This window comes from Prosopis cineraria, unplaced genomic scaffold, assembly GCF_029017545.1.
Source record: "Prosopis cineraria cultivar Desert tree isolate PC_DT_omini unplaced genomic scaffold, ASM2901754v1 PC1688, whole genome shotgun sequence".
Taxonomy (NCBI): domain Eukaryota; kingdom Viridiplantae; phylum Streptophyta; class Magnoliopsida; order Fabales; family Fabaceae; genus Prosopis; species Prosopis cineraria.
Genome location: NW_026557013.1, coordinates 18,805 through 28,920, shown reverse-complemented (window position 1 = coordinate 28,920; position 10,116 = coordinate 18,805). Strand labels below are relative to the sequence as shown.

General features: G+C 28.3%; 1 pseudogene; it reads right to left on the bottom strand.

Annotated features, from left to right (window-relative positions):
- Positions 1 to 1,027: 1,027 nt before the first annotated feature.
- LOC129300643 (disease resistance protein RPV1-like) lies at positions 1,028 to 2,028 on the bottom strand (annotated as a pseudogene).
- Positions 2,029 to 10,116: the final 8,088 nt, after the last annotated feature.

Below are 10,116 nucleotides of genomic sequence, written 5' to 3'. Positions count from 1 at the left end.
TATACTACATCAATTATTAGTAAGATAAAAATCCACTCTGTAGATAATTTCGCTCATTGAAAATGCTCTGTTCTCAGCAATTTTACTCATGTAAATGATGGAAGGTTTTCTCCTAGGAGAAATCTAATTTAAAAAGGTCTAAAACATAAAAATAACACCAAAGAACTTTAAGATAAAAATATTGAGGCTTACCGAGGATTCCAATGGATATAAAAATATGTTTTAGGTAAATACAGATCACTAGAAAAATAAATAAAAAGTGCAATTAAAAACATAAAGAAAATAAGACAAAATAAAAATGAATCATTACCTTGTTATTGATGAAAAATTATAAATATCCTCGTGCCTCCACAGTCGTACTGGTCTTTTAGCGTTAGTCATTAATTGTTGTGCAGAAATTTCAAGGCCCATCTCCTTCACAAGAGCATGCATCTCAATATAACCTTTATCATCAATTGAAATGAGGGATCTTTCTCTAAGAACACATATGTCAATATGTACAGAAGAACCATATAAATGTCTTGTGCAATCCTCTACAGAAATCTTGTTCCATGCTTCACTCAAGAAAAATGCTAGGTCAAGAAACACATGCCTCTGTTTGCTACCAAGTCCATCAAAACTCAATTTCAGAACATTAAAAATGTCCTCATGTAGAGCTTCTTTTAATTTTTCCAGAGTACTTTCCCACTCTTTTTTTCCTCGGCCATGAAGAAAGCAGCCCAGCACTACCAAGGCTAATGGATTTCCTTGACAATAATCCACTACTGATTTTGATAAGTTTGCATAAGTTTTGAATGGCTCATTTTGCTTGAACGCTTTCAAACTGAAGAGATGAAAGGCATCATGGAAATTCATTGGTGGAATATGATAAGCATTAGATGCAGAAGCATTTTTAAGCACTTGCATGTCTCTTGATGTGATAATAATTCTACTTCCATTCCCAAACCAATCACACACCTTTGTCAAATCTTCAGCCATTATTGAGTTGTCCACATCATCAAGTATCAAAAGAATTTTTTTGCGTTGTAGTCTACTCTTCACAAAAGACGATTTTGTCATATGTGTCAATCTCTTTGTCCTTCAATAATTCTTTAACACATTTTCTTTGTAACTTGTCCAATCCAATCTTGGCTCGTTCTCTTACATTTTCAACAAAGGAGGAAGCTTCAAATTTTGCTCTCAACTTTTGAAAAAGAGCTTTAGCAAGTGTCGTCTTGCCTGCACCAGCCATGCCCCATATTCCCACAATGCGAGCCTTGGATAAAAGTTCTTCAATATTTTCAATATGATGATCAATCCCAACTAGTCCCTCAAAATGACCCAATGACTTATGTTTCAACTTGCCCAAGATGTCTTTGACAATCTTCTTAATAAGTTTGGGTTCAGGCCTAGGACGAATGCAAATAAAAGAAAAGGAACGTATATTTAATAAGCATAGGAAAAATACAGCTATGACATATCGGTTGAATCATAGAAATTAAAATGAATATATCTAAAAGCAATGACTAGAAGGAAACATTTATAAAGCTACCTGATATTCTTTGAATCCCATCCAGACTGACTTGTTGATTGGATCAAAGCTTCCCTCCACTTCTGCAATCTAACTTGGTTGTCTTTAAATCTTTGCTCAAGTTTAGCAAATCCATCTCCAAAACTCCCACTTTGTTTCCGTATATTTGATGGATCTACCTTGTAGAAAAATCGGCACTACAATCCTTCCATATTTATCCTTACATTCCAATATGTGAATAAGCTCATCCATACACCACGTTGAGGAAGCATAATCTTCCGAGAAAATAATCACAGATATCTTGGATTCCTTTATTGTTCTCAAGAGAATTGGTGAAATCTGATCTCCTTTGTCAAGTTTGTGATCCATAAAAGTATGAATGTTTGCATTGCAAAGTGCTCCATAGAGATAACTTGTGAAATTGTCACGAGTGTCTTCCCCTCTAAAGCTAAGGAATACATCATACTTGGTAGCAGGAGAAGCTACCCTAGTATGAGAAGGGGAAGAAACCGTTGAAATTGAAGCGCGGCAGCATCTTTACAACTATATATAGAAACAAACAATCCATCAATATTGGGTTGGCAGGAATTAATTTGAAGAACGATGGGGTTATTCAGAAGAAATTACCCGCAGTCATGAACTGGGGAGAGATGAATCTTATAGCTTTAGAAATTAATAAACCCAGTACGATCATTGAAGCTTCTATAAGCATTAAAGCAACGGTCGCATCCATGTAATAGCGATTTTTAGGGTCAACGATCAACTTTCAGCAACCTTCTACCAAGCTCCGGTCTCTCGTCTTTACCTGCTGAGGAGATTATAAGCTTTGGCTTTTGATTACCGTGAAAAGATTTCAAATTAATTCTCCTAAATACTTAAAAAATTTGGGGATTTTTTTTTTTTGAAAAAAAAAAACAAGACATAGATTTTGAGAGTGCGACGGGCTGTTACCAGTCGATCGTAGCAACTGAAAGGAGTGTGAGTGTGTCGAGCTAACATGAACCGAAGACGATCGAACGAAGAAAAAAAGACATCTCCATAAACAAAGCTGTTTTTCCCCCCGGTAAAAATTATAAACAAAGCAGTAAATGATGCGCGCGTCGACGAATGAAATGGGTAGTGATTTATATATATATATATATATATATTGATGGGAAAGAAATTGGATTGGGCCTTGATAATTCAATGGGTTAAGCTCTAAACATACAACCAAGTACAAAATCCACAGTCTACCAAAAAAAGGCCTCGACACAAAAACGTGAGGCCCATTTAGCTATTAAATTGCATAATAATATATGAACATGATAGAATGAAAAAAAATATATATACATATACACACACTCCTTCGATTTAAAATACAATTAATGTTTAGGTATATTAGTGATGCTATTTTTTTTAATGACGTTAATGACGCTCTTTCTATTTTATTCTTGATTTTGAAAAATGGTGGAAGGAATGTAAATTTACTTAACAAGTTGTTCAATTTTTTTACTTTCTTTTCTGGATACGTGTAAGATTTTTTTTAAAAAATATGACTTATATTGTGAACCTTATATTTTTTATGTCATGGAAAACACGGGGAAAAAAAAAACAGAGAGATGGAATGAAATAGAAAAATCAATCAAAAAGACAAAATTGCCTCAATAAAAAAAAAATTGCCTATTTTAATATTAAAATCTATGGGGCCTAATAATTCTTTTTTCAAGTCCTGGTGAAAAAAGAAGGAGCTCCATATTTTCTCTATGGTTTTTAGTGCTATTTTTGACAACATGCATTTTATTTCATGCGCAGGATCATCATTCATCATTGTTTACATGTAATTGCGTGTAACTAATAAAAAGTGCCATTAGATAAATATCAAATATAATAAATGATTCCATTTATACAATATTTATGCTTCATAGTATTATACAATGTGTGATGACACACGTGGGATCACATTGCAAGTTATCATGGCTGAGCCAAAACTCCAAAAAAAGAAAAAGAAAAGAAAAGAAAAGAATAGAATGGGCTTCTTCTTGAAAAAATATATTTAGATTATGTACTTTAATTGTGTTTTTGTTTAGTCTTTATAATTTTATTTTATTGTTCTCAATTTTTCAGTTTGATTATTTACAACGTTAATTCTTATATTTTAAAAATACACACACAAACCATAAACTGGCACCAACAAAACTAATTTTAATATAATTATATTAAGTACTAATCTTTTGTTGAGATGGTAAAAAAATATCTAACATACAAATAAATTAATTATGTATGATTAAAACTAAAAGGTAAGAGGAGAAAGGCTTTTTATTACATTTGACTTCAACATGACATAAAAGATGAATAGGAAATTAAATATATATCAACAAGAAGTTAACAAAGTCAAGTACACGTTAAAGAAATTAATCTTGTGATCACTGCTGGCTTATGATTCTTATGTATATCTTTAAAACTATAGAAACTAACTTTGCATATGAATCAAATTAAAAGGATTTGAAATAACAAAATAAAATTATAGAAATTAAAAACACAACATCAATAAAATATAGGAACATGCTATTGTACTTTTTTTTGAATTAGATTTTGATCCCTGCTTTTACGCTGTCACTGGTCAGGCAGCATCAAAAATTCGCAATTGTATCATGAAGCATTTTGATCTAAAGGACTAATAAATACACAAGACATGTCATGTATTCACCCTCCCTCCCTAAAAATAATACTCAATTATTAAGATCACGGATATTTAAGTAGGGGTGAAAATAAGATGTGTTAAATTAAGTTTTGATTAAATAGATCTGAATTTGTGTGATAAGTTAGAGATTTAAATGTACCTAAAGTTTGGTTTGACTTGAAAGCTTATTTAAAAGAAAGCTTTTAAATAAACTTGCATTTAATTTTAAATATACTTTAGAACTATTATTATAAATATATAATTTAATTTATCAATTATAATATATAATAATTAAAAGAATTTACCAAATATAATACAATATAATGATAAAATAATAGCATTAAAATCAACTTACAAATAAATAATACAATACAATGATAAAATAATAGCATTAAAATTAATATATAAATTCAATCTGATTGAAAATATAACTAAAAATTATAAAAAAATAGATTGATTAAGAATTAAATTGTGAAACCAATGTGTGTGTAATATATTACATAATGCATATGTAAATAGGCAGGCTTGTTGAACTCGTAGGTTAGACCTGACTTATTTACTAAATGAGCATAATTAAAAGCCTAAACTTGATCTAAGTCTATTTAATAAACAAGCTAAATTGGACCTAAAATAGTAAATAAGCCAGAGTGTAGGCCTCTGATAGGGGCCTCACTTAATTTCACCCCTAATATCAAGTTAAGAGAGTGGCTTATAGCTAAATATTTTTTTTTAATTTTTATCCTAATTAAATGTTTTTCCTTCTATTTAATGATAAGATAATTTATTGGAGATTGGAAAAAATCACTAAATAGAGTTATGTGTATAAAGGTATTCTAAACATCTTAGAATATTAAAAGGTATTATAAAAAGGGGATAATGACTTAAAAAAATTGGGTACCCTGGGCAATTTGTTTTCTATCTTTTAAAACTATTTTTTAAAAAATTAAAATTTAAAAACTTATTTGAACAAACATGTTGGATTTAATTACTTCCAAATTTATTTTTATTTTTTTAAAAATAAAAAATAGAAACAACTTTAAATTATTTTCATTCTTTTAAGTTTTAAAATACATTACATTTGATCATTAGAAATACAGTTATCGAGACAAATTTTATAAATAAATCAACATCATTGGTCATCTGCAACCATCATTATTAACTTATTTTTAATTCTAAAACTGCTTTTAGATAAACATAATCAAAAAAGATTTTCATTTTATGTTGTTTTAAAAAACAATTCTAAAATCTGTATTACAATAATTTTAAAAATAAAAATGAGAACAAAAATAAACAGCCTTATGGTTGGTCCATGAAGGGAACGAATACTCTTCAATAAAACATTTATTGTACATAATTAGAGATATCTATCTTATTAAATTAATCTTCTATTATAATTTTTTATTTGCGAGTAAATCAATTAATGATGACACAATAAGTGTTAATGTTATCAAATAACAATAATAATAACAACAACACAACAACAACAATAATAATATACTTCCAATTCTATATATAAATCATTTTCTAGAAAAATTTTATGGTCACGGATAAAAAACTTTTTAAAAGAGTTGCTTTAGCATCAATTGCTTAACTTTAAATATGCCGTTCTTCTCAATTTTCATTGAAAAGATAAATAATTTTTATTTTTTAAATTTATGGTATTTATTAGGGGTAAAAAAAAACAGAGTAATTTGCAAACAATTTCAATTATGTAACTAATTTTTCTTGACTCCTATGAATTAGTTATAAATGATTGTTAATAACAAACCAGTGAGTCCATTTGATCACTACCTATGGAATTATATGGTTTATGGACTGCACTTACAAATATTAAATTTCATACTTAGAAAAGTATATTTTTATATAGTTAACTTATACAATATATAAAGCTATTGTTTTAAATTTAAATTACTTGGTTTAATTGAAAATAACTCTTTCAGAAGCATTTTCTTTATTCACATGGTCTTAAATTTAAAAATATTAAATGGTGACAGTCCTTTTTTTTAAATAATCAATATCAATATATATATATATATATATATGTATGTATGTATGTATGTATGTATGTATGTATGTCGTTAATTGATGGGTCAATATATAAAATATAGATATTCTCGAAAATTGTTGTGGAGTAAATACAGCTAACAAAATGAGTTTTCTGACTCGGAGAGAGATTCTATTAGGAATATTTCTGGATTGGATATGTTTTTGGGGAAAAAAAATCAGAAAGACGTGGGGAATTATTCTTCCACTCGATCATTAAAAATTGGCGTTTTATGGGACATTAAGCATGAAAAGGCTTTATATATATACGTTTATCGTTAATTGGCTCATCCATTTGTCAAAGAAGAAAAAGCAAGAGAGAATATTATGCTATTAATTAATTTTATGAGACATAAAGTGACTTTCAAGCTAGTGACTCATAACCCACTACCTGAGTTCACAAAAGCTTTTGTCCCTTGCTTCTCTTAAATAGTCAGCCCTAAGCACTAACCTTAAAACTAGAATCGTGTAAAACCATGCTTATTATATTTTTTAGGGGGAAAAGAAAGAAGAATCAATATTTATATGCATGGTGATGTACATAGATAATCATTTAATTTCTATTTCAAATTTTGCGCACACTTGAAATCTGGTTTCTCTTCATGAAATAAAAACACGTTTTATGACTAAAAGAAAAGCCCCCCCATATAGTTTGGATGGAGGGAAGTGAGACGAAAATATGGAGGAGGAAAAAAATTAGGAAGAGAAATGTTTAAAATAATAATTTTTAACTATTTTTTTTAAGTAAAATTCCCTAATTTTTTTTCTTTTCTATTTTCCCCCCTCATCCAAACAAAGGAAAATGGTGAGAGAAATTGCAGGAGAGCTCTCTATTTATGGATGGTTAAAATCTTTTTAAACTTGTCCAGATTATTATAGAGAGATCTCTTGACACTGGGAAATTAGTTAAGTAATTGTTGCATATAGAGAATTGCTTGTCCTTTGAATTCATATATAGCAATTAGCTGGATTGAGTCTCTATTAATAGTAGTACCTAATCTTCTTGTACCTTTTCACAAGAGAAAGAGTTTTACAACATTCACCCTGCTCTTTTTTATAGATAAGGAAAAACTGATCATTTATTTTTTATACTTTTGATTTAATTGTAACTCATTTTTAAATTTTGACCTTATTATAATTCAGTATTAAACTCGATGGTAACCAAATTTTAAAATTTTGACTGCTATAACTTAATCTTTATATTTTTAATCATCTAACATTTATCCATCATCTTAAAAATGTAAAATTATAAAAATTAAAATTATGTTAAAATTTATTACTAATATTTTAAATGATAAACCTTTTTAATCTTTATAAATGTTATAAATATTAAAAGTTTAAAATATTTTTAATATTTATAATTTTATTGTTTAAAATTTAGGGAACAATATTTAAATAGTTGAAACAACAATAGGAACTAAGTTGCAAGAGGCAAAGTTCAAAAATTGAATTACAACGAGTTAAAATAATAATGAATGAATTATATATACATGAGTTAAAGTTCAGAAATTAAATTACAACTAACACAAAATTATAGGGACTAAATAACTATTTTTTCTTGTAGACAATGTACTTTAATTTTAACATTGAATGGGGTAGAGTAAAAGGAATCTAAAATGGAGAATTTCACTAGGACTGCTTGAAACAAGATAATTTTACCAAAAGACCAAACGAAATAATTATTGTTATGAAATTACCTAGTTGCCCCTAAATGTAAAATGAAAATAGCTATCCACTAAAGAATGAATCCAACATCCCAGCCATGCCTTCTCTCATGGTTAGACCCCATTTGAAAACTTGAAAGCTGTTTGATTACTCCACTTTAATTTCTGAGTAAAGTCAAATGCACCCTTCAATTGAAATCAAAGGCACCTCCACTGCGCATTTGTTTAATGGTTGAACATGTTTTATGTATATCATCGAAGGTCTTAAAGTTCTCCTCCCCATTACTGATTTTTGTATGAAGGTCTCAAAGGGTAACGTGCAAAGGAATTTTGTAAGCTCATTCTTTTTTTCCAGTAATCGTTTTTCTCTTATTTTCCCCTTCTTTGTGCTTTTTTCTTTTATGTGATTTCTCTATCTCTGCTAATAAGTTTTTTGGCCTAAAAGGTCTACCTCTTTGTAGTAATTACACTTCGCATTTTTAATTGATTGAAAAAGAAGTCATGTGTGCCCAATGAGGTATATATGATGGTGGAATTATAAGTGAGAAATTGATAATATAAGGGACGACCAGTGTAAGAATAACAAATAGTTTAGACAACCATACGTTTTAACGGCTAACGAGTGCAAGTCATAACAATTATTATATTTATTTAATATTTACTCCTAATTGTAAAATTCTTGCACAACTTGTTGAATTCTTGATATGATTTGTTAATTTAATTTAATTAATTAATAAAACTTGTTGATTGAGGGATATATCAAACACTTTTGGATGAAATTAGCTCACTCCTACACCATTATGGGATTTGGATATAAAAGTTTAAATCTACCTACTCCTATTCAAAGTGAACCACCACCCTCATTTATACAACGTTTGCCTATACCTACAGTGCAATAAAGCATAGGCGCTCTTTATCTTGTATATGAATACAACCCAATTTAAATTTCCTAGTTATTGGGGAAACAACTCATATGTACATATACACAATTCATATATATATATATAATATATTTGTGATGGGTTATAGTCTTTTAAATGTGTCAATATATAAGTTCTTTTATACATTTAACTGAAGTGGCTTGATTTCATTATGGTGCATTTTTACGTACTATCACAAATATCAGCATCAAATATTTTGTAAAGTTTGATAGTGTTTCTCGTCTTCAAGTTAATGTAATTTTCTCACATTACTTGCTAAAATTGGAATATTACTTGTGAAATATTCATCTTGTGTAAATTTGTTCATGACTTGTGAACTTACAAATGTCACTTATAGAACATTTAATATTGTAAATTAAATTACCTTGTGTTGCCTGTCTAAGTTTGCAATGTTAGTTGTCAAATATCTAGCATGTATAAATTCATACATGACTTGTTAAATTACTAACTACACAAGTAAAATGTTTTGTAAAGTTGATGATGCACTTATCTTCAATTTAATGTAAATTCTCTTAATTGTACTTGTAAATTGTGAAATCTCATTTATAAATATCTTTACATTATTTATTAAGATTAGAATATTACTTGTGCAATATTTATCCTGTGTAAAATCATCTATAACTTATTAAATTACTAATATCACTTATAAAATGTCTAACATTACTTATAAATTGCCTTATGGTTGTTTGTCAATTTCATAATGTTACTTGCAAACATGACTTCTCTCATATGCTATTTACTTTTGTTTAAAACTAGTGGTAATACTGTCATTTTACCTATAAGACTTAATTTGGTGTTGGTCTTCAAAACCTGCAATGTTATTTCAAAAATATTTGAATATCATTGAAAAATATGCCCTTACATTGATTCTAAAATAAAATTCTCCCAATCTTAAAATAATAGAAAATGAGATAATAATGAAATTGAATATTATATCATAAACTTATAGTATTTGATATATATCTATATATATATGAAATGAAAAATAATTAGAAAAATATTCTTGTTGGATGTTTGGTGAAGAGATATTTCAAAAACCATAAATAAGAATAAAATAAAATAACCAAATATCCTAGAGTTAGGAGCTCAGCAGCGTTCCATTTATTTTTAATAAAAGCTCCTCAATCATATTAAATGAAACAAGAAGAAATTTTTTTCCGGCCAAAACAAGAACAAAGTTGAAGTTAAGATATATCATAGATGTGTTGCACACAATTTGAAGCGAGCTATATTGCTTTTGTCTTATAATTAATAATGATATATATAGTTATTTTTGTGGGTTTGAAAATAATTCTATCA